This window comes from Oncorhynchus nerka, linkage group LG13 (assembly GCF_034236695.1).
Source record: "Oncorhynchus nerka isolate Pitt River linkage group LG13, Oner_Uvic_2.0, whole genome shotgun sequence".
Lineage (NCBI taxonomy): Eukaryota > Metazoa > Chordata > Actinopteri > Salmoniformes > Salmonidae > Oncorhynchus > Oncorhynchus nerka.
The window spans coordinates 33,053,397-33,076,782 of NC_088408.1; the positions used below are offsets into that span (position 1 = coordinate 33,053,397).

General features: G+C 45.6%; 1 protein-coding gene across 1 annotated transcript in view; it reads left to right on the top strand.

Moving 5' to 3' along the window:
- Positions 1–16,272: 16,272 nt before the first annotated feature.
- LOC115139397 (transcription factor HIVEP2-like) overlaps positions 16,273–23,386 on the top strand; it is a 98,425-nt gene continuing 91,311 nt past the window's right edge. The window contains 2 exon segments of the mRNA XM_029676717.2: positions 16,273–16,460; positions 16,996–17,061. The gene's annotated coding sequence lies outside the window, so the exon portion shown is untranslated.

Sequence of the window (23,386 nt, forward strand, 5' to 3'; positions counted from 1 at the left end):
TCAAATGTAAGTGCTGTTATTGTGAAATGGAAACATCTAGGAGCAACAATGGCTCAGCCGCAAAGTGGTAGGCCACACAAGCTCACAGAACAGGACCACCGAGTGCTGAAGCGCTTGGCACTTAAAAATTGTCTGTCCTCGGTTGCAACACTCACTACCAAGTTCCAAACGGCCTCTGGAAGCAACGTCAGCAGAATAACTGTTCATTGGGAGCTTCATGAAATGGGCTTCCATGGCCAAGCAACCGCACACAAGCCTAAGATCCCCATGCGCAATGCCAAGCATCGGCTGGAGTGGTGTATTTATGCATTTTTTCACCTTTATTTAACCAGGTAGGCCAGTTAAGAACAAGTTCTCATTTACAACTGCGACCTGGCCAAGATAAAGCAAAGCAGTGCGACAAAAACAACAACACAGAGTTACACATAAACAAACGCAGTCAATAACACAATATAAAAATATATGTACAGTGTGTGCAAATGTAGAAGAGTGGGAAGGTAAGGCAATAAATAGGCCATAGAGGCAAAAATAATTATAATGACAATTTAGCATTAACACTGGAGTGATAGATGTGCAGATGATAATGTGCAAGTAGAGATACTGGGGTGCAATATAGCAAGAGGGTAAGTAATAATATGGGGATGAGATAGTTGGGTGTGCTATTTACAGATTGGCTGTGTACAGGTACAGTAAGCTGCTCTGATAGATGATGCTTAAAGTTAGTGGGAGAAATAAGTCTCCAGCTTCAGTGATTTTTGCTATTTGTTCCAGTCATTGGCAGCAGAGAACTGGAAGGAAAGGCAGCCAAAGGAAGTGTTGGCTTTGGGGATGACCAGCGAAATATACCTGCTGGAGCGCGTGCTACTGGTGGGTGTTGCTATGGTGACCAGTGAGCTGAGATAAGGCGGGGCTTTACTTAGCAAAGACTTGGAGCCAGTGGGTTTGGCGACAAATATGTAGTGAGGGCCAGCCAACGAGAGCATACACATCGCAGTGTTGGGTTGTATATGGGGCTTTGGTGACAAACCGGATGGCAATATGATATACTACATCCAGTTTGCTGAGTAGAGTGTTGGAGGCTATTTTGTAAACGATATCGCCGAAGTCCAGGATCGGTAGGATAGTCAGTTTTATGAGGGTATGTTTGGCAGCATGAGTGAAGGAGGCTTTGTTGTGAAATAGGAAGCTGATTCTAGATTTAATTTTGGATTGGAGATGCTTAATGTGAGTCTGGAAGGAGAGTTTACAGTCTAACCAAACACCTAGGTATTTGTAGTTGTCCACATATTCTAAGTCAGAACCTTCCAGAGTAGTGATGCTAGTCAGGCGGGAGGGTATGGGGAGCAAACGGTTGAAGAGCATGCATTTAGTTTTACTAGCATTTAAGAGCAGTTGGAGGCCACGGAAGGAGTCTTGTATGGCGTTGAAGCTCGTTTGGAGGTTTGTTAGCACAGTGTCTAAAGAAGGGCCAGATGTATACAAAAGGGTGTTGTCTGCGTAGAGGTGGATCAGAGAATCACCAGCAGCAAGAGCAACATCATTGATATATACAGAGAAAAGAGTCGCCCCGAGAATTGATCCCTGTGGCACCCCCATAGAGGCTGCAAGAGGTCCGGACAACAGATCCTCCGATTTGACACACTGAACTCTATCTGAGACGTAGTTGATGAACCAGGCAAGGCAGTCATTTGAGAAGCCATGGCTATTGTGTCTGCCAATACGTATGCGGTGATTGACAGAGTCAAAATCCTTGACCAGGTCGATGAAGATGGCTGCACAGTACTGTCTTTTATTGATGGCGGTTATGATATTGTTTAGGACCTTCAGCATGGCTGAGGTGCATCCATGACCAGCTCGGAAACCAGATTGCATAGTGGAGAAGGTACGGTCAGATTCGAAATGTTCAGTGATCTGTTTGTTAACTTGGCATTTAAATATTTTAGCAAGGCAGGGCAGGATGGATATAGATCTACAACAGTTTGGGTCTAGAGTGGCTCCCCCTTTGAAGAGGGGGATGACTGCGGCAGCTTTCCAATCTTTGGGGATCTCAGATGATATGAAAGAGAGGTTGAATAGGCTAGTAATGGGGGTTGCAACAAGTTCGGCAGATAATTTTAGAAAAAGAGGCTCCAGATTGTCTAGCTCAGCTGATTTGTAGGGATCCAGATTTTGCAGCTCTTTCAGAACATCAGTTGTCTGGATTTGGGTGAAGGAGAAGCGGGAGGGGGAGGGGGCTTGGGAAAGTTGCTGCAGGAGGTGCTGAAATGTTGCCCTGGGTAGGGGTAGCCAGGTGGAAAGCATGGCCAGCCGTATAATTGTTTTCTTGAAATTAGCGATTATCGTAGATTTATCGGTTGTGATAGTGTTTCCTAGCGTCAGTGCAGTGGGCAGCTGGGAGTAGGTGCTCTTATTCTCCATGGACTGTCCCAAAACCTTTTGGAATTAGTGCTACAGGATGCAAATTTCTGTTTGAAAAAGCTAGCCTTAGCGTTCCTAACTGACTGAGTATATTGCTTCCTGACTTCCTATATTGCTTCCTGAAAAGTTGCATATCGCGGGGGCTATTCGATGCTCATGCAGAACGCCACAGGATGTTTTTGTGCTGGTCAAGGGCAGTCAAGTCTGAGGTGAACCAAGGGCTATATCTGTTCTTAGTTCTACATTTTTTTAATGGGACATGCTTATTTAAGATGGTGAGGAAAGCACCAGGCTCTTCCTCTACTGACGGGATGAGGTTAATATCCTTCCAGGATAACCGGGCCAGGTCGATTAGAAAGGCCTTCTCGCTGAAGTGTTTTAGGGAGAGTTTGACAGTGATGAGGAGTGGTTGTTGACCCATTATGTACGCAGGCAATGAGGCAGTGATCGCTGAGATCCTGGTTGAAGACAGCAGAGGTGTATTTAGAGGGCAGGTTGGTCAGGATGATATCTAATAGTGTGCCCATGGTTACGATTTATGGTTGTACCTGGTAGGTTCCGTGATAATTTGCGTGAGATTTAGCGCATCTAGCTTAGATTGTAGGACAGCCGGGGTGTTAAGGATGTCCCACTTTAGGTCACCTAACAGTACGAATTATGAAGATAGATGGGGGACGATCAATTCACATATGGTGTCCAGGGCACAGCTGGGGGTCTATATCAAGCAGCAACGGTGAAAGACTTGTTTCTGGAAAGGTGGATTTTTAAAAGTAGAAGCTCAAATTGTTTGTGCACAGACCTGGATAGTATGACAGAACTCTGCATGCTATCTCTGCGGTAGATTGCAACTCCGTCCCCTTTGGCAGTTCTATCTTGTCGGAAAATGTTATAGTTAGGGATGGAAAATTCAGGATTTTTGGTGGCCTTCCTAAGCCAGGATTCAGACATGGCTAGGACATCCGGGTTGGCGGAGTGTGCTAAAGCAGTGAATAAAACAAACTTAGAGAGGAGGCTTCTAATGTTAACATGCATGAAACCAAGGCCTTTACGGTTGCAGAAGTCAACAAATGAGAGTGTCTGGGGAATGGGAGTGGAGCTAGGGTCTGCAGGGCCTGGGTTAACCTCTACATCACCAGAGGAACAGAGGAGGAGTAGTATAAGAGTACGACTAAAAGCTATAAGAACTGGTCGTCTAGTGCGTTCGGAACAGAGAGTAAAAGGAGCAGATTTCTGGGCGCGGAAGAATAGATTCAAGGCCTAATGTACAGACAAGGGTATGGTAGGATGTGAGTACAATGGAAGTAAACCTAGTCATTGAGTGACGATGAGAGAGGTTTTGTCTCTAGAGGCACTATTTAAGCCAGGTGAGGTGTGGGTGGGGTGGAACAAAGGGGCTAGCTAAGGCATATTGAGCAAGCCTGGGGGCTCTACAGTGAAATAAGACAATAATCACTAACCAAAACAGCAATAGACAAGGTTTATTAACATTAGGGAGAGGCATGTGTAGCCAAGTGATCATAGGGTCCAGTGAGTAGCTAGGTGAGCTGGAGACACGGCGATTTAGACAGCTATCAGGCAAGTGTGCCGGGGCTAGCAGGCCGGGGCTAGCAGGCTTGCAACGGAAGAGCCTGTTGAAACCCACTCGGATGGTTACATCGGCAGACCAGTCGTGATGGATCAGCGGGGCTCTGTGTCGGCAGTAAAGAGTCCAGGCTAATTGGCAAAAGAGGTATTGTATCGCAGGAATTGGCTGGTGGATCTCTTCAGGGTAGCCGGGAGATGGGCCTAGCTCGGGGCTATCTCCAGGCTAACTGGTGCTTGCTTCAGGACAGAGACATTAGCCAGGAGTGGCCACTGGGATAGCAGCTAGCTAACTGTGATAATCCAGTGTTAAGGTTTAGGGCTTGCGGTAGGAATCCGGATATGTGATAGAGAAATAGCAGTCCGATATGCTCTGGGTTGATATCGCGCTGTGCAGACTGGCAGGAATTGACCGGGCGGAGGAGGCTGGCTGATGTCCGAGTTAATGGTGACGACCGCTAGCAGTGGATAACAGTGGCTAACTGACTACTAGCTAGTAGCTAGTGAGCTGGCTAGCTGCTGATGGGGGTTCCGGTTCTAAAGTATTAAAAAAATTAGCAGATCCGTACCACATTGGGTGAGGCGGGTTACAGGAGAGTATGTTCAGTCCATAGATGGAAATTGAGATAAAAAATATATTAGAAATATATAAGAAGAAAAATATATATACATAGGACGGGACAAGACAAAATAGACGATCCGACTGCTACACCATTTTGGAACTCAAAAGCTTGCCGCCATTGGACTCTGGAGCAGTGGAAACGTGTTCTCTGGATTGATGAATCACAATTCACCATCTGGCAGTCCGACAGACGAATCTGGATTTGGCAGATGCCAGGAGAACGCTACGTGCCCCAATGCATAGTGCCAACTGTAAAGTTTGGTGGAGGAGGAATAATGGTCTTGGGCTGTTTTTCATGGTTCAGGCTAGGCACGAACATTACAGCATACGTTGACATTCTAGACGATTTCATGCTTCCAACTTTGTGGCAACAGTTTGGGGAAGGCACTTTCCTGTTTCAGCATGACAATACCCTGTGCACAAAGCGAGGTCCAAACAGAAATGGTTTGTCGGGGTCGGTGTGAAGAACTTAACTGGTCTGCACAGAGCCCTGACCTCAACCCCATCGAACACCTTTGGGATGAATTGGAATGCCAACTGCGAGCCAGGACTAATCGTTCAACATCAGTGCCCGACATCACTAATACTCTTGTGGCTGAATGGAAGCAAGTTCCTGCAGCAATCTTCCAACATCTAGTGGAAAGACTTCTCAGAAGAGTGGAGGCTGTTATAGCAGCAATGTCCATGATTTTGGAATGAGATGTTTGATGAGCAGGTGTCCACATACTTTTGGTCAGGTTGTGTAGGTTAAGGTGGTTTAGTAGCAATGTTGTTTATCTTAAAAATTTTATGTTGGATAACGTTTAGCTTTTTTTTAATGTATCCTTTATTTATGCATGTGTCCCATTCAAGTATAGGTATCTCTTACCAGGGAGCCCTTGCGGAAGTATGACAATATAACTCCAAGAAGTCCAGCCATGATTTAAAGACATCAGTTAGTTTAGGGCCATGGGAGCTGATCTCCCTTGTGAAGGGCTTTCTTAGAGATTAGAGAGAGGAGGTATCCATGGTGTTTCCATGGGGACTCCCAGGTCATAGCTGATCTGATGTGACCATCAGCTACCAGAGACAGTAAGCCACTCATGTTCTAGCTGCTAATCCACTTAACTCTACACTGAGTGTACAAAACACCTTCCTAATATTGAGTTGCACCACCTTTTGCCCTCAGAACAGTCTCAATTCGTCAGGGTATGGACTCTACAAGGTGTCAAAAGCGTTCCACAGGGATGCTGGCTCATGTTGACCTAAATGCTTCCCACAGTTGTCAAGTTGACTGGATGTCCTTTGGGTGGAGGACCATTCTTCATACACACAGGAAACTGTTGAGCTTGAAAAACACTGCAGCTTTGCAGTTCTTGACACACTCAACCCGGTGTGCCTGGCACCTACTACACTGAGTACACAAAACAGGCGCACCAGTTTGAGTGTGTCAAGATCTGCAATGCTGCAGTGTTTTTCACGCTCAACAGTTTCCTGTGTGTATCAAAGGCACTTAAATCATTTGTATTGCCCATTCACCCTCTGAATGGCTGTTAGGAGTGTGTATTGGAGGTGAAGTCAGGTGCAGGAGAGCAGAGTGTATTGAACAGGCACACTATTTATTCCCGTCCAAAATGACAGCACAAAGTAACATAAAATGTGCCCAAACACGGAACATAGACAAAAAGTAATGCGTGTAACAATATCCACAATTCCAAAATACACATAACACAAACAATCTTACACAAAGATGTGATGGGGAACAGAGGAATAAATACATATGGATTGATTGGGGAATGAAAACCAGGTGTGCAGGGAACAAGACAAAACAAATGGATACATGAAAAATGGAGCGGCGATGGCTAGAAAGCCGTTGACGTCGACCGCCGTACGCCGCCCAAACAAGGAGAGGAGCTGACTTCGGCGGAAGTCGTGACAATGGCACACATCCACAATCCATGTCTCAATTGTTTCAAGGTGTCTAAAAATCCTTCTTTAACCTGTCTTCTCCCCTTCATCTACACTGATTTGAAGTGGATTTAACAAGTGACATCAATAAGGGATCATGTCTTTCACCTCGATTCACCTGGTCAGTCTGTGTCATGGAAAGAGCAGGTGTTCTTAATGTTTTGTACACTCCGTGTATAAACATACAACACACATGCACACACACGCCAACACATACTGGAGGAGTTACTGGCTAGCTACAAGTGGGTAGCTTAGCTAACGAACTAACTACGTCGGTGACACATCGATGACCCACCAAATGCAAACCCCATTTCTGTTAGAAAAGACAAAGAGGAGGAGTTGGACAGTTTTTTGTGCCCAAAGTCGACTGTTAAAGCTAATTTCCTGAAATTCTACACATTTTAACATTGCTTACGAAGTGTTCATATGCTATTTGGGGGGCACCCGAACTCCAGGAGGGCCCCAATCTCCATTTAAAAAAAAAAGAATTATTGGGGGGGAGGAATCGATTTGTTCTTAATTTTGGGGGGGACATGTAAGCCATTCCCTTGGCAATTTCGTCTATAGCATATTGAACCATGAGAATAAAGAGAATGTTTACACTGTGGTACACAGTAATTGCACTATGGTATATTTATTAATAGGATATGCTAGAGACATATTTTCAAATTGGTCCTCGCATGAAATGTACCCTGGTCTGTCTGTCTGTCTGTCTGTCTGTCTGTCTGTCTGTCTGTCTGTCTGTCTGTCTGTCTGTCTGTCTGTCTGTCTGTCTGTTTGCGTGTCACGTCCCTGGGTGCGCTGCTTAGGGAGTTCCCTTTGTACAGAGCACGGAGGAGAGGGGGACGGGGCCGGATTCTCCATGTCCCTGTCCCTCTACCACCTCACACTGCCTCGCTCCACCGCATCTTCCTCTCTCTCCCTGGGTCGCGCTGGGGGATCCGATGACGTCACGCACCAAACACACTGTCACATTCTCCTTCTCTCTCATTCTCTCTCTCTCATCTGTTCTATTCTGGGAAGTGGTTCCACAAATAAACCCTGTGTCTCCCGATCGCAAACTCACGCTCTAAGCTTCGGCGTCTTCCTCAAAGACGGAAAAATCCTGTTGAAGAGCATTTTTTTACTGACAACTTTTCTTTATTTAGTGGCAGCATAAGGTTCGAGAATAGTCCTGCAGAAGTCGATCTTTGCTAATTTTGCTCGTTCTTGTGTTCTCGTGACGTTTTATCCGGCAATTATCGAAGTGTCAAGAGCGTTGTCATAGGTTGTCATTTCTCTGGGATGTTAGGCTACCAGGACGTGGGGTTTTGCACGAAACTTTAAATGTGACACGGTAAGTGACTAAATATAAACTGTCAGTTGACTTCCAGTGTACAATTTCGTTATTTTGTAACGAAAAATCTATTGTCTTTGTTCCGTTTATTATAATAGCTGTGTGGGGATGGGGAATACCCAGCGTTTGCGCGCAGATTAGGAATGTTGCGTAATATCCTAAGGAATTTGCACAGCCAATGCAGCGGGCAAACGGTTTGTAAACCGATTAAGATGGATTCATGGCAGGAAGCTTGTATTCTCTCTCCGCGGAATAGTCAAGACCATGCACCTTTCTCTGTCACCTATTTGTATATTATTGTCTGTTATGTGCGTGTTGACTGTCGTGGTCTGTAATTTGATGTAGCCTACATCCTATGTTTCTGTGTGCTTGAATGTGTGTGTGTCTGTGAGAGGTATGGTGGGTGGTACACTAGCCCGTTCGGGGAATGTTCCATGACGTGTTCGCCGTCAAAAACGGGGCCCATTAAGGGGGTTCTCAGGCGCCTGCTTTTTTTTTACCCACTTTCTGGTGAAAATAATATGATTTAATGTATATTAAAAAAATAATTAAAAAATAATTCGTAAGAGTTGACTCGTATTATCCATTACGCATGGATTAGGAATGGGTTGTTTCTGCACCGGATTACCCAACTGCAGCATATGCACAGAGCTAGTGATGTTGAAAATTCACATTTTCTCTTTAGCTTGTATTTTTTTTTTCATTGCCTAACAGTTATTTCCTCCCAACCATATGGTCAACATGTATTTCTATTATATTATTTTCCTAATAGAAAGCACATTTTTCAATGGCTTTTTATAGAAAGATAGTTTAGAGAGATCTGTGCTCTTGCACATACAGTACCAGTCTTTAGGGTGATACATTTTCATGTTTAACATCCTTCCTGGTTGTCCAATGTATGTTTGACTGATTGAACCCATGTCAATAATATTTACCTGCTGGGTCCTCAATCCATATTTCAGTCTATCATCATGACAATGACAGGTGACTAAGTATTGTGTTTTTCATCATCAAAACAGAACTAACCATCAACATGTGATATATTTTCCCATGAAACATTAATGGATGTGCTCAAGGGCTTTACATCCATGATAACAGTCTATTAACATGGTACCACAATTGAAGCCTACGTTACTCAGTGGCAGTTTTTGTCTGTTTCTCATACAGTACCTTCATTTAGATGTCCTACATTGCTTTAATGCAGATACAGCAATAACCTACTATCCCATCATTGTAATTCACCTTTGTTGAGCATGATCTGACTCTAAACGGATATCATTCAGGTTCGGCACCCACAGCCAAAGGCAGAGAGCAGTAGAGTGGCACTGTGGATACCCAACAAACACTGGGCATGAATACTAAAAGACCAACCTACATGCTGTACCATCTGTCCCACAGCGTTGTAGGAGAGGAGTGGGATATATTATGCCATACTGCACACATATTTTAGCGTGTCTTTCACAGTACCAGCAACCTGATTGTGAGAGGAGGACGGTGAGGTTGTGAGCCTGGAATACAGAACGTAAGCAGTATGATATTGCTCAATTTCACAATGGTCACTTAGCAGTGGATGAAACCCTCTACTCATCTCTTTGTGTGTGGACATTTATGTATTGTGTCTCTGGTTAGGGAGCTGGTCTATTGTGAAGCTTTATTTCAGATCTACAGTACCTGTTACAGTATACCGATAAGAGTCTTTCCTCTACTGACTGCACGGAGACACTGGACCATTTGACACCAGCAGGTTAATGATACAGTCAAATGTTCTGTGGTGGGGTAAATAAATAGTAGTCTAATGTCAATCTCTGCCTTTGAGCTACGGCCCTGAATACACACAGAACACGGAACACAGAACACAACACACAGTCTGGGAAGAGGAGATCTACTTTGCACCATTGTCGTTATGGAAGTTAGTTCCACTTAGTTTCAAAGACCAAACCATGCAACACATTTAATGACTTGATTACACAGAGAGGGAATCGAGTTGGGAACGGAAGACCATGGTATCTAAAACTTGCTGTTACTAGTGGTTCTGCATGTATTATCTATAGTGGTGGCTGTAGTGTATAGATCAGGAGACTGGGATGCTAGGATATCACTGAGCATGGATCCTAAGTATCTTTGCCTTCATGTCACCCTTCAGTGATGGGAAGATGACAGTGACTCACACCTGAGCTGTGTCTGGCCCCTTCTAAGTCCTTTAAGCAATCGTTCTGTCTAACTCTCTAACCTTTGTTGTTGTCCCCCCCGTCCCAATCCCCATGGGGGTTCCCAAATAGGACTGTGATTTAGTGAATGACCTTTGCCTCCCTCCAGGCCTGAGGGCACACACTTTCTAGTAGGCTTAAATTGAAGATATGGCAAATAGGAGTGGCAATATTGTCCGCTATTATCCTTAGTAATTTTCCATCCAAGTTGTCAGACCCCGGTGGCTTGTCATTGTTGATAGAAAACAATCATTTTTTCACCTCTTCCACACTCACTTTACAGAATAAAAAATGACAATGCTTGTCTTTCATGATTTGACCAGATATACTTGGATGTGTAGTGTCAGCGTTTGTCGTTGGCATGTCATGCCCAAGTTTGCCAATTAAAAAATGAATGAAGTATTTGGCAATATCAGTGGGTTTTGTGATGAATGTGCCATCTGTATCAAGGCACAAGGCGAGACCCAAATTCAGACACAGGAGGCAGATGGTTGGAGTCTTACAATGTTTATTAATCCAAAAGGGTAGGCAAGAGAATGGTTGTGGACAGGCAAAAAGGTCAAAACCAGATCAGAGTGGCAGACAGGCTCATGGTCAAGCAGGCGGGTACAAAGTCCAGAAACTGGCAAGGGTCAAAACCGGGAGGACTAGAAAAAGGAGAATGCAAAAAGCAGGAGAATGGGCAAACCGCTGGTTGACTTGGAAACATACAAGACGAACTGGCACAGAGAGACAGGAAACACAGCGATAAATACACTGGGGAAAATAAGCAACCCCTGGAGGGGGTGGAGACAAACACAAGGACAGGTGAAACAGATCAGGGTGTGACAATCTGTTTCAATGATTGAGCTGAGTTTGATTTATTCTCCAAAATGTCATTTAAGATGCTCCAAAGCTTTTTACTATCATTCTTTATATAATTTATCTTTGTTTCATAGTATAGTTTCTTCTTATTTTTATTCAGTTTGCTAATCGGTTGTGCTTCCAGACTTACTTGCCATACCTTTTGCCTCATGCTTCTCAACCATACAATTTTGGGTTTACTACCATTTTTATTGTTCAGAGATGTGGTGGGTACTCTCTTCGTTCGCAGGACTTTATCCTGCTAACTGTTCCAAATGTCCGAACTGAATTTGGTAAAAGGGCTTTTATGTACTCTGCACCATCATCTTGGAACGCCTTACAAAATACTTTTAAACTGGAAGAACTTGTCCCGATTGGTGTTTATAAATCAGGATTTTGAGGCTGATTCCCTGACCTGTCAATGTTTTTAATTTGCTGTTTTATACTCTTGTGAATTCTATGGTTTTTACTAGATTACTTGTAGTTTATCATGTTGTCTGTCTGTAATTGTGTAATGACTTTGTGCTGCCTATCTTGGCTTGGTCGCTCTTGAAAAAGATATTTAAAATCTCAATGATCCCTTCCTTGTTAAATAAAAAAAATCAATTCCTCATCAATCCAAGTGGATTTAGCAGTTTTTACAGTCATTTTCTTAATGGGTGCATGCTTCTTAGTACCTGGAATACCAAGTGCAGGATCTGGTTGCTAGTCATTACACACCACAGACCAGCAAATATTCTTTACATCCTCAACATAAGAATCACTACAAATCTTATTGTATGACCTCTTTTACACTATATTAGGCCCAGCCTTTGGAACTTTAATGAGGACACAGAGGTCCAAGCACCAGGATGACCTTCAGACTAGTCGGTCCCTTTGATCTCAGTGTGGCATTGTGGATCCAAATCATATTCAAATGTATGAGATGGTCAGAGATGAGTCAAATGGTTAGAGATGGGTCATTGTGACCGTGTAGTTGTGGCTGTTTATCCAGGGTGTACTGCAATGGGTATGTAGGTCTGTGGTGTTGCTTGCATTACGCTAGAAGTGTTTTCACGTCACAATACACTCAGACACCTGTGTCCTACATCTGACGCCATGGAAATGTCTGTAACTCTGAAAACAGCACAGGATCCTGACCTTGGCTTGAAATCTTCACAATCATGTGATCACAATAACAAAAACAGCGTTGACACAGGTGGCTCGATGTTCAGGTTCCCCCCTCTACAGTATCTTTATGTAAGGTGTGTGTGATAGTGTGTATTTATATAAACAGTGTTTTCCGTAAGTACATGGATTAGCCAGCCAAATATAAAATTAACCACGGGCGGGAGAACAAGCACTATTTTTGTGGCCTTGATTCCATATGAAATACCCATATTGGTAAAATGAGATGTGTTATTGAGTAGAAAGACATTATTTTACAATTAAAATGACTGAAAATGTATGAATTCAGTATGCTAGTTGTTTTAGGCCTATATGATCAGGACTGTTAAACCTGTCTTCTCTTGAGATTAAAGTCATATTTATACTGAGCAATAAACTCAACATGCAGCAATTTCAAAGATTTAGTTACAGTTCATATAAGGAAATCAGTCAATTGAATTAAATAAATTTGGACCTAATCTATTGATTTCACATGACTGGGACTTGGTGAGGATGACCAGCACGCAGATGAACTTCTCAGAGATGGTTTCTGACAGTTTGTGCAAACATTATTCAGTTGTGCAAACCCACAGTTTCATCAGCTGTCCGGGTGGCTGGTCTCAGACCATCCCGCAGGTGAAGGAGCCGAATGTTGAGGTCCTGGGCTGGCATGGTTACACGTGGTCTGCAGTTGTGAGGCCGGTTGGACGTACTGCCAAATTCTCTAAAATGATGTTGGATGGAGCTTATGGTACAGAAATGAACATTCAATTATCTGGCAACAGCTCAGGTGGACATTCCTGCAGTCAGCATGCCTATTTCACACTCCCTCAAAACTCGAGACATTTGTGGCATTGTGTTGTGTAACAAAACGGCACATTTTCGAGTGGCCTGTTATTTCCCCCAGCACAAGGTGCACATGTGCAATTATCATGCTGTTTAATCACCTTATTGACATGCCACACCTGTCAGCTGGTTGGATTATCTTAATGTTGGAGAAATGCTCACTAACAAGGAGGTAAACAAATGTGTGCACAACATTTGAGAGAAATAAGCTTTTTATGTGTATGTTTTATTTCAGCTCATTTAACACGGGTCCAACACTTCACATGTTACATTTATATTTTGAATCAGTGTACATTGTTACTGCAATATATGAATTTCCACATTGATGCATGTTCTTCAAATAATGTATTGTATTGACTCTGCTGCTGTGGACACATAGTGTAAGAAAACCAATGTAATTTTGTAATTTGGGTGAACTATCCCTCTGACAGTTTGGCCTGTCAATCAATCACTGTCCGTGGGATTGTCAGGGGAGGGGGCAGGATGTTTATAAATCACAGAGTTAGGGTTTCAGATCCGTCAATTAGTCACTGTGGGTGGGACTTTGAGGGAAGACATTAGATTAGTAATATTGTCAGAAACACTAGTCTAGTCTACTCATTAAATTTAATGTATTGTGTAAAAAACTGAATCTAATCTACTGTTCCAATTGAGTTTGTGGCAAAACCTAAGAAAAAAGGTTGCGAGAAACAACATGTGTAAATTCACATGGAGCTGACTGCGGCCAACTAGAACGCACAAAAAAATAACACAGTTACTGAGAGGCGGTGACAGAGAGCAGACTAACATATCTTCACTCGCTTAGTGACTGACAGGCGCCTGTCCTATCAATAGATCACTAGAAGATGTTTGGCTACCCAATGAGCAAGGGCTATTTTGTTTCCAGGTTCTGTTGGTCCCATAGTGACAAATTACATTGTTTTGATAGCAACGTTGCTATGTTAGAATCAGCTACATTTTTAATGTATTTTTTATTTAACTACGCAAGTCAGTTAAGAACAAATTCTTATTTACAATGACTGCCTACCCTGGCCAAACATGGACGACGCTAGGCCGATTGTGCACTGCCCTATGGGACTCCCAATAACGGCCGGATGTGACACAGCCTGGATTCGAACCAGGGACTGTTGTGACATCTCTTGCACTGAGATGCAGTGGGTATGGGTAGCTACCGTGAGAGTTTGGACTTCTATCAATGTTAAGATGATGGAAGTAGCTAGCTAGGACACCGGTAGAAAGTGTAATTCGCCACCCCGGAAATAGCTAGTTATTTTCCATTTGTTGACAAACAGTTTTCCATAACAGCTGGCTAGCTTCCTTAGCCTGCAGGAAGTCATTTGTAACTGTGGACCCCGTGCAAATTTGGTAGCATGATCACGGGCTACTCAATTCGCACGGGGTCCATTGTTAGTGAGGATTTAACAGAAATCCAATCTCCTGTGGTAGCTATCCATAGTTGACGCTAACGTAGCTATCAAAACAATGTCATTCGTAACTATGAGGCCAGCGGAACCTTGCTAACAAAGGACTCTGTGCATACTGGGTGGCCCGTACTCATTGGCTAGCCACCGATGCATGTCGTTCATTCTAGCGGGAGTAGGCTATACAGACTTTTCTGACTAGTGAATTTAAACTTTTAAATGAAAGTAAGCCTAGTTAATAAATGAGGTGGAAAAAGTAGCCGGCTGACAATGAGTCTGTTATCTGCTATTTAGCCGACCGCCGTCGATTATGGAAAACATTGTGTAAAAACCCCAGCAGTGTGTATAGTGTTCCTCCTCACAGCTCTCAGGCCCCAGAGGTAAGGTGATAGGGCCACCTGTGACCGGGTCCCTGAGAGGGGCCCTTTGAATTATTCACCGGCACTGTGCTCCCTGCACCGTATACAGTTAATGGGCTGACGCGGTTCAGTGGTTCACCCTGCTAAACACTCACCCTGCTCTGTGGTTTCCCCTATTAGCTGCACATGTACACCTGCAGAGCTAGGAGGCAGGGGAGGGGAGAGGAAGAAAGGGAGAAGAGGGGGGGGGGTGATATGTAGCGCTGACTGCTCCCCTGGAGCAGCAGTGGAACAAGGAGGAAATGGCAGTGGTAACCAAGGCGACCCCCTCCCTCTCTCTTTCTCTCTACAAGGATGCTTTGTTGAGCCAACGCTGGGCTAACAGAATGTGCCTCCTGTTGCCCTCCTCGAGTGTCGTTTGGCCCATGTTTGCGTAGGGTCTGCCGGGCCGGGCTTCCGAAGAAAATTACCCTCAGATGGCTTGATATAAGTGGTGGAGGGAAATTGCAACAGTAGGAAGCTTGATAACATCTGCACCTGTGCTCCGTGGCTGTAGCCCAGTGCAAAACCATAGCAGGCTGTTCAAGGCTAATGGAAGAGAGTAGTCCTTCAAAAGAGAAAGACAGAATTGGTGAAAAAACATGTAATTTGTACGCCTACTAGTTTTATTCTCCCTCTTGTGTATCATGACACACTTTCCTTAAAAGGGAAAAGCCTGCATACATATACTTGTAGATTCTTGGCGTATTTGCTTTCCTTAAATGAATGGGTTTTCTCTGAATAAAGTGTTGATTTACAGTGTAATTGGCCCTAGCTGGGTATCAGTGCAGACAGGCATAGTGTGGCCGGATGGGGCTATTCACAGCTGAGTAATGACACTCCTCCTCAGATGCTGTCATGGACCACATTGACTATAACCGCATAATGGATCAGTGTGACACACATGCACATGCACACCCACCCACACACAGGGCTATATGTCTTCTAAATGTGAACCCCTGTCAATGGAGCAGGACATGGCCACTTAGGAAACAGAGGGGCAGCAGTGCAGGCACATTCTGACAGAGTCAACACATGGAGTAGTCTTTGTGCTGTTGTCCTCCTGCTACTCCTCCTCCTCTGGGTGACTGAAAGGACTGTATCTCCTCCGCCGGCTGTGCCGATGCCCTGGAGGAGTGTGAACGTTGTGTGACGTCCTCGCTAGTCACTCGCCCTGGCTGCACAACAGGAAACACTCATAGCCTCCTCCTTCCTGCTCTCAGAAAGAGGTAGCCTCTCTCCCTTTCCCCTGATTTCTTTCTTTTCTTTTGCTTTCTGCAGCGGTAAAACCAGCTGAGACCTACTTTTATGGCTGCACTCTGCCAGCCAGCAGCCACTGATGGTGTGTCACTGGCTCGATTTATTCCTCCTCCGCTCCCAGCCAGCCAATCAGACCACAGCTGCTTATGCTAAAGAAATATGATAATTTTTTTATCCCGCTCTGCTCCCGCCTCTGAGCAGCGAGCAGTGCTAGAGGCAGAGAGAGAGTGAGCAGGCAAGCTAGAGAGAGAGAGAGAGAGAGTGAGGGAGGGAGGGCTGCAGACAGTAGAAGGGAATAGTTCTTATTCTCAGAGCCGTGTGAACGGCGCTCGTAGAGGCTTGTGCGACTTGGACTCTGTGGCTGTGATTTCTACCCCCCGCCCCTCTCCCCCAAGGCTCCCCATCGCTGAAGGGATGCAGAGGACACCGTGTCAGGTGGGCTGCTGTGAGGCTTGGCTCTGGAATACTGCTGAATAATGTCGGGAGAGAGATAGATATGAAGGAAGCGAGATAAAGCGAGAGAGAGAGAGTGATACAGAGAGAGAGAGAGAGAGAGAGTGAGTGATACAGAGAGAGAGAGAGGTCTTGTCAGTGTGTTTCGGTGCTGCTCTTGTCACCTGCCTCTCGTCAGCCAAGGAGGTGAGGTGACATCACAGTGACTATGTAGGACAGAGGACGGGGCACAGAGGACAGGGGTGAGAGCAGAGAGGGTCTCTCAGGGATGGTGGTAGAGGCTCCACCACACCACCTGAAGGAGAAAGAGGAGCGTAGCAGGCTGACAGGCACAGATACATAGAAGAAAAGTGTGGCGAGCAGGTTCACTATTCACTTTGTGCAGAATATACATGAATACCAATTTACACTTTCACTGTGTTTGTCTGGGATTTGGGTGGTATTTGTGCAGGGTCATGCACATTTAACCACTAGTCTTTATATTCTGACTGCCCGTTTCTCTTTCTCCCGATCACAGAGTGTGTGAAGAGGGTGTGTGCCTGGATAACTTTGCCAGGGAGAAGAAGTCTGACAAATCCCAGAGGTATGTTCCCATACTATACTCTACTGACTGGACTGTACCGTTTTTCATCTGTTTATCTCTGGTCAGCCATTTCCATCGTTCTTTACACAGGACAGGAGCTCCATCATAGAAGGGACAGCTCGCTAGAGGTGTTAACGTGTGAATTTCTGTCTAAAAGTGAGATCTTTAACAGAACCAATGAAGCCGTTTTTCTTTTTCGCATAATACCCATCATTAGAGGGTAAAATGGCAGTCCCTTTGTCTGATAGACGGGTTAGAATGAGGCGTAATGTAGTTATTTTGTAGAATTATTCTCAATGTCACTGCTGAATACCATGGTAACCAAATGACTCCGTTAATAATCTTTTGCCAAGAGTATAATATCCTAAATTTATAATGCTTTTTTTGTGTACGCTTTTTCACTCATTAACATATTAATGCCGCTAGACTAATTATGGTGCAATTATTTCTATGCAATGGGCTTGATAAAAGAAACAGTCAGCGTCAGATGATGTTGTTGACGCTGTTGACAACGTGCAGCAATGTAGCCTTTGAAGGTTTAAAGAGCGTCCTTCTGTCACTCGTGTCACCGTGTCATATCCTGTTCCTTTATACGTCTCTCTCTCTCTCTCTCTCTCTCTCTCTCTCTCTGTCTGTCTCTCTCTCTCTCTCTCTCTCTCTCTATCTCTCTCTACTGCTTCCCTTTATGCCTTGTTGCGGAGGTGGTGTGTATTCCAGCTGCAGCACAGTTCTTTGACTGACTGAGGCTCTCAGTGGGGCTGCAGATAGAAAAATACATGTAAAACACTGATAACCATCACACTCTGCTGAGTGTGTGTGTGTGTGTGTGTGTGTGTGTGGGTGCGCCCGCCCCACACGTCCGTCAGTGTTAGTGTGTGAATGTCAGCATCTCGTCGTCCCCGGTTCACACAGGAAGTGGGAGTGACAGTGTGGGGGTGCTTCAGTGCTACCTGTGGCTGCGAATCGGGGTGACAAGCCTGGCAGTGCCAGTGCAGTGCACAGGCAGGGAGAAATGTCACTAATTGCACAACTTTGTGTGGCAAGTTGCTCAACAAGAGAAAAGAGAGACTTCTTCCCTTCATGTTTGAAAAGGAGAGCTTTCCAGTTCTTGAAATGACTACGGTTTTATCGATAAGTTATTAAATATTATATTGCAATAGAATTTGATACCGTTTATTACTTCAATATTTTTTCCTCATCATTTTGTACCATATAGTAAACTCTGGGTTGGTAACTGTTTATTTTCCCTGCAGACACAATCCAATGGTATTAAGTGCTTAGTCGGTTAAAAGGAATTTATAATCTTGTTTCTCTCCGCCTTGGGATCTGTCATCATGCAATGTTTATGTTTCCGAGCTCTATTTTTCTAAGATGACATTTACATTTACATTTAGATGACAGGAGAGCACTGTAGTAGAGCCCTCCAGTTGTTGTTTCATCTGCTAATTGGAGATTCATGCAACCCCCTGGAAAACTGTGGGATCCAAAATGGCGTCCAGTGAGTCAGCTGAACAGCAGGAGCTGTCAACAGCCGGAGGGGTTAGACATCGGTTCGTCAAAGTTCAATATAGAGGATATTGGGGGTGCAACTGAAGCTTTTAGTGGAGTGGGACGCATGGTGTTTTGGGAGGGAAGACGTGGGAGAAGACGTCAGTCCTGAACAGTTTATGGAGGCTCTCTGTATTTAGGTCATGTTCTGTCCAATGGAAAATAGTTTCCATGGGTCTTCAGTGTAGACAGACAGACAGGGAAGTAGGATTTATACAGTCTTGCCTGCGGGTGTATAGCCATAACCCCTCCCTCCCACAGAGCACCAATGGACTCTCACACAGAAGTGGGGTGAGCTGAATGTGTTATAATTTATGAATAGTGGCTTGATACATGGTAACATTCATATTATAATGCCAAATTATTATCAATACCTATGTTCATTGTCCAGTGACTTCTTGTTTCCGAAGCAGTACGTTAACCATTAAGGTATATTTACTCATAGACGGTGCTTGCATTGTACAAGTGACAGTCGTGTCTCGCAGTACCTTCCTTCTGCTGTTATCCATAGCTTCATGTTCCCAGTGGAACTGCCTGCCATGCTTACAGGTCAACCATGCCCACTCTGGCCCTGCTGTCACCCCAGCCCAGCCAGCCACGCACCCAGGAGGCTCATGCGAGGTAGGATTAGAGTTACACTGGTGCTTATTTCGTATTCAACAGGAAACACTCCCACCCCACATCCATGTCGACAAGAGTCTGTCTACTGTGAAGTTTAATCCCCATAGGAGAGTGGCTACTGTAGCCGAAGGTCAGACTACCATGCGCTGGGTCAGATAAGGCTTCTCTGGTCTACTCTCGCCTTTGGTGTAGTAGTGAATGTGTGCCTGTCTCCATGTGCAGTGTCATACAGGCATACAGAGGTGGAGGTGGCCCAGCTCTGTGGCCTGTCACGCGATGCCCTTGAGTTCAGTGCTGTCACTGTTTGTCATGCGGCATCGGCCCAGCCAGCTCAACTCCCTCTGAAAGCAGCGGGGTTCTGTCAGCACCGCCATTTTCAGCCCTAAGCCCAGAGAAAGGTCAATGCTGCCAGGCGGGAGGATCGGACCAAGGTGCTGGGGCTCAGACACTCACACACCTGGCAGGGAGAGCTCGGACACAGAGAGAGATCTGCCGCTACGCTGGTCACCAGGGCTAAACCCCATAATGAGCCGTCGGCTCCCTACTAGCTCAGATCAGCTCCCGTCTCCCTGAAGCAGACACATTTAGGTACATCATGATGGGTTGGTGGGATTTAACAATCCACACACGTAGACTTTCTAGGTAAGTAGGTGTGCGTAAGGCAAATAGGGTAAGACATGAGACCTCTGGCGCAGTTGGAGTGTGTGTGTGTGTGTGTGTGTGTGTGTGTATGCCTGTGTGTGTGGTTATGCCTGTGTGTGTGTGTGTGTGTGTGTGTGTGTGTATGCCTGTGTGTATGTGTATGCCTGTGTGTGTGGTTATGCCTGTGTGTGTGGTTATGCCTGTGTGTGTGGTTATGCCTGTGTTTGTGGAAGGGCTCCAGGCATAGAAGTGTTGTCAAGCTGCCGTGTCCCCTCTGACCGTATGGCCATGGGGAGTCCCAGCAGGAAAGGAGAGCAGGCAGCTTACCACAACTATAACGTGCTAAAGCAAACCCAGGCACAGCAACACACTTATTGAATACTGGGCCCCCAAGGCCCTCCCTGGCCTCCACTGGACAGCCAAGCCTAGTAGGAATCTACCCGACACTATGACTGGGCTGTCTTTAGGGTTTCAGTCTACAGCATCACTGCCATAAACCACCACCAAAGACCGAAACCAAAAACCTAAACATTGATCTCCCTTGTCATCCAAAGTAAAAGGGTCCACTCCAAGAGAAACACACAGCCATATTCATAAGTGGCCAAAGAAAATGGCCGGCCACTTTATGAACCACAGCAGGCATTCCGAAAGCTTGTCATGGACTGGGGAGCTGAGGGGGGAGGAAAATAGATGAGCGCTTTGATTCAAGCTGCCGGCATGGTAGACAATAGATAGAAAAAGAGAGCCCTAAAGTAGAAAGACACATTCTGTTACTATGGGAACCCTCAGCACGCGGCTCAGCACGTCCTTGGCAGAATCAGATTGAGAGTGTAACAGTATGGATGTACGGGGCTGAACAAGGGAGAGGAGAGGAGGGGGCGCTCAGCCTGTGAAACAGCTGTGGCCAAATATATTCACCCCCCGGGGGGGTTAAATATGGCTGCTAAGAATTAAGGCACACGTGATTGCTCTGTGTGCACACGACGTCCGCCTCTCATGTAGGTACTCACAAGCCCAACACGTCAGTTAACTAGAAAGATAACCTCCCCCCTTTCTCCTTAGCCCTCCCTCCCTCTGACTGTCTCTCTCTCTCATTCTACTTCTCTATTGATTGGATACATTAACAATTGATATCCAGGAGTCAGGAGCAGTGGCTAGACTGATGGCTGTACTAATGTGAGGATGTTGTTAGCTGGCTCCCGGCTGCTGCTGCTGACTAATTGTGTTGTCTGGGTTTCACCTTCATCAACACACGAGGGATAGGTGAGCAGTCGATATGTTGTAGCACAGCGCGAGCTGCTATTTTGCCTGTTCATGCTGGTGTACACAGGGGGCAGCAGCATGCCAAAGCGCTGCGTCTGCATCGGTGTGGACTTAGAACAAGAGCTCTGCTTGGCGTGTGTGCAGGAGTCTTGTCAGATCTGGAGCGGAGCTCACACACATCTATGGACATGTTCAGTTTCTAACACATGCACGTTCATAACCGTACAGAACCATGATCACGTAGACTCATATGCAGGGAATTGAACGGTGTGTGTACACATACACTTAAAAGTCACATTTATTCCCTAGCCACCACGTGAACACGATCTCTGCTTATAAGCAACTAGTCACATCGGTACATCTCCGTGAGTCCACACCCATTCACCCCCATTCACACCCATTCACACCCATTCACCCCTGTTCACCCACATGAACCCATTATTCTGAGTTGTATTGTGTTACCGTCATTTTGTCCTTTCACTCTGTGTCCATGGGGAGGAAAATACATGCATGTCACACACACACACACACACACACACACACACACACACACACACACACACACACACACACACACACACACACACACACACACACACACACACACACACACACACACACACACACAGTGATCCATTTCCCTTTGGTGCTGGGGGGATAGATAACAGAGCATTTTAATGGATGGATTGAAGCGTCGCTGAGTACCAGTTTGCTTGTTCCCATTTCATGCAGCTACCCAGAAGTCCTTGGGCAGGCCTTATGTCCTTAGTCAAAGCACATGGAAAGCAGTGTTTGGGGATGAGGAAACGTACGGCGCTGCGGCTCAGTACAGTAAAGGCATAGCGAAGCACGGTTTCATTTCCTCTTCCTCTTCACCGCACATGCAAATGATGCGCTCACAAACTCACGTCTGTGCAGCCATGCATACTTCCTGTTTAGGGAAGCTGCGGAAGCGTGCAGAGTTCGCGTCGGTCTGTCCTGATGAGAGAGATGGAGGGGGAGACTAAGTAGGGCTGGAGTGATTGCACCCACCAAGATACGCAGACCTGCCCCCTGCCTGCCACTTACCTCCACTCTACCTCCCCTGTCTTCCCACACATGCTGAAGGGGGTCTTGATTAGGTACGGACTGGTACGACCTGAGTGTAACCTGTGGGTCCTGAAATGCCCATACCATTGCTTACCTCAGTCTCCCAGCTATAGTGTTGATAGACAGTAAGCTGTATCACAACATTTCCATGGACAATTTAGTCATTTAGCAGATGCTCTTATCTAGAGCGACTTACAGTAAGTGCATTCATCTTTAGATAGTACATTTTTCCTCAATAAAGTAGCTACCAGCAAAGTCAGTGCTAGAAGGGAAAAATGTCAAGTGTGAGTGTTAGTTCACAAAAGGCAAGGGTGAAGATGGATCTGACAAGCTATATCCTGTGTTACTATATCATTAGTGCAGTACACTACAGTTCTACCATAACCCACCACTACAGCCAGACCAGTCTAGGTGGTACGGACTGACTGGACCAAAGAGGGATGATGAGCTACAGTAGGCTGCAGAGCTGTGCTCTCCAACCCTTAAGCCCCCCTCTGTCTGTCTCCCTGGACCCCTGCCTGCCTGCCTGCCTGCCTGACTGCCTGCTGCATAGAGGACACTCCACAAAGGGATCCTCATCTCACACCTGTTCCTCCCTGCAACCGTGAGCTTGATCCCCCTCTCTCTCTCTCTCTCTCTCTCTCTCTCTCTCTCTCTCTCTCTCTCTCTCTCTCTCTCTCTCTCTCTCTCTCTCTCTCTCTCTTTTGCCATGGCAGAACAGGTGGCGGGCTCACAGGAAGAACCAGTTGGTCTCCCCGGAGCCCGCAGCTGTGCCAGGCGGTGACTAAAGTGCTACTTCACTACGCCCACGCTCTCTAAAGAGCAAATGGCAGGAGTGTCACTCGTTAGCTCGCTCTGCTCGCTGAGTGCCGATGGAAGTCTGGGGACCGAGAGAGGGGGTGCGGGCAGGAGAAGGAGGAGATAGAAGCGGGGAGGGTGTTAAGGGGCGGTGGGGACTGAATGAGGTACATGATTTTCTAGGAGAGAGAGAGCGAGAGATTAGTAGTTTTTTCAACAAAAAAATCACACTAATTTCAGGCACTTACACGTGAAAGAGGAGAGAGAAAAAAACGTTTTTCCGCCCAGTGAGACTTGTATGAATGGTAAAGGTTTGCCATTGTCACCACTTCCTGCTTGTGTGTCCTGCTACTGGAAGGTTGTC